The sequence below is a fragment of the Ornithodoros turicata genome, chromosome 1 (genome assembly GCF_037126465.1).
Source record: "Ornithodoros turicata isolate Travis chromosome 1, ASM3712646v1, whole genome shotgun sequence".
NCBI classification, from domain to species: domain Eukaryota; kingdom Metazoa; phylum Arthropoda; class Arachnida; order Ixodida; family Argasidae; genus Ornithodoros; species Ornithodoros turicata.
In genome coordinates, this window is record NC_088201.1 from 98,286,067 (window position 1) to 98,288,687 (window position 2,621).

The 2,621-nt window shown below is 38.4% G+C and overlaps 1 long non-coding RNA gene across 1 annotated transcript; it reads right to left on the bottom strand.

The window, feature by feature from the left end:
- On the bottom strand, window positions 1-712 carry LOC135366965 (uncharacterized). Its single transcript, XR_010414327.1, has 5 exons — window positions 396-712; window positions 317-340; window positions 172-198; window positions 80-112; window positions 1-24 (listed from the first exon to the last, which is right to left on the bottom strand). It is a non-coding gene; the product is annotated as an uncharacterized LOC135366965 (long non-coding RNA).
- Between the last annotated feature and the right edge of the window lie 1,909 nt (window positions 713-2,621).

Below are 2,621 nucleotides of genomic sequence, written 5' to 3' on the forward strand. Positions count from 1 at the left end.
ATATCGGCGGCGGCGACTCTGGAGCTGAAACAAGAAGTCAAATTTAAACATCTTTTTCATATTCTTTATAATTCCTTACCATTTGGAAAAAATGTTGGACTAGAGCTAAATACTGAAAAAAAAGACAACAGCCATGAGAAAAAAGAACTACACTGTAAATCAAAAACTTACTGCTCTGATCCGATACTGGCGTGTATGCTGAAAAGATATTATCAATTAATAACACACACACACACACACACACACACACACACACACACACACACACACACACACACAACAACAACAACAATATACGCGACACAATAATACATACATATCGGCGGCGGCGACTCTGGAGCTGAAACAAGAAATCAAATTTAACCACCTTTTTCATATTCTTTATAATTCATTACCATTTTCAAAGTATATCGGACTCGATCTGAGTTCTGAGAAAAGACAATATCCATGAGAAAAAAAGAACTATGTTGCGGATCAAAAAACTTACCGTTTTCGTTGGACATTTTTTGGAATATGTGTCAGTCAAGTGAGGAAGAAACTTTTAAACGCGCGCATCCTCATTATCATACAACCTCCTCTCCACTCTTTCCCATTTATTACCGTTCGAGCGAGCCCACCTCCTCATTCTCCCATTCGTTCCCCAGACCAGGAGCTCTCTCCCAAAATAATTATGTGGAAGCTCTTTCGTCGCTGTTTCGGAAAGAAATGTGAAGAGGAGGAAGTTGAGTCTACCTAAGACAGGAAATGGCGTCTGAAACAAGAAATCCATGAAGCAAAAGCTGAAGCTATCAGACGCGTTTTGTCTCACGAACGTCTCCTCAGGATCAAACGAGAGTCTGCGAAAAGTCAATTTGATCAAATCGACAGTGGATGGTAATAAATCTAGTTATCAATACACCTTATTATCAGTTTCACTTCTACCTCTGCGACACAATGTCCGACGTAAGACCGTTTTCTTTCATCCATCCTGCACGAATTATTATATGTGGACCTTCCATGTCAGGAAAAACTTACTTAGTTCGTAACATCCTTAGAAATCTATCAGTATTCAGTGTAGTCCCAGAACAAATATTTTATGTTAGTAAATATGACGCTAGCTGGCAAAATGAATTCACTAAAATTACATTTAGTAAAGAATTACCAACGACATGGGATGAGAACATACCAACACTGATTATAGTTGACGATCTCATGACTGAAAAGAATGTTATGCAAGATATGGTTCACCTCTATACAAGAGCGTCCCATCACAAGAATGCATCAATTATTTTTCTTTGCCAATACTTATTCCATAACGATGTAAACTACCGCACTCTATCGCACAACAGCACATATATAATATTATTCAATAATTTAAGATCTCGTACGCAACTCGAACTTCTAGGACGACAAATCTTCGGGAAATCACGGTTGCCATACTTTCTGAATGCATTCGAACAAGCAACAGAGAAACCATTTGGTTATCTAGTGATTGACCTACACCCACTTACCCAGTCTGATAAAAGATTGCGAACAGGTATAACCAAGCTCGAGCCACAATTTGTTTTCATACCAAAATGAAAAGTCTACGTCACCATTTAACTTTCCTTAAAGTGCTTGCAACCTGCACTCCAAAAGAGCGGGAAAACATATTGAAGGAGGCTCCTCCGCACAGCATTGAAGCTCTTTCCGAAGTTTGCAAGAATATATTGAATGGTAATGTTAAACTTTCACCGAAACTATACAAAGATTTAAAGAAATATAAAGCTACAATTCGATACATCGCATATAAAACATTGCACAAATCACCGAAGAAGCTACAAAAGTTTTTATATCGACAACGAGGAGGTTTGGTCCCATTACTCCCACTATTACTGACAGGCTTGACTAGTATATTAGGTGGTGTAGCAGGGGGGGCTATAGCTAAGGTAGCTGGTGTTTGAAAATGGCAACAAAAATCGAGGTATTAAATCCAGTGGACACTATTTTGGAATCTAATGAAAGTGAAGATGTAAAGGTAAAGCGTATGCTAACAGCTATGTACTACACTATAAAAAATCAATTGAAACCGACAATAGAATCAGATCCGCCAATAATAAAACCATTACAAATGGAGGAAAGTATTAGCAGAAAGTTCGATTATGACGCTCTACCAGATAATATAAATATTAAAAAAGTTAGGCGCATAGTGTCAGCGATACCGAGGAGTTTGTCATGGAATGAAAAAGGAGAAATCATTCATAACAACAAAACCATTCAGGGCTCTAGTATAATGGAATTGGTCTTGTACCTATCCGGTCATAAACGAGTGAGGACCGCTTGGTTTCTAAAGGTGTCAAAACTTCTACCATCACACAAGATCAGACAGAAAAGAAAATCAAAGAAGAAAATATTGTGGGAGACCTACAAGTCGCCACAAAGAACAAAGTTGATTTCATCTTCGGATGAAGAATATTTCTCAGAAGAATGAGCTACAGATCACCTGATGGCGGGCTCGGAGGGGTCAAACGTTATCAAAAGGCACGGAAAATCACAAGGAAAGAAGCACTACAAGAATTACAACGCGATGACGTCTATACTCTCAACAAAGATGCAAGACGAAGATTTAAGAGAAGGAAAGTCATCTCACTCCACCTGAATGA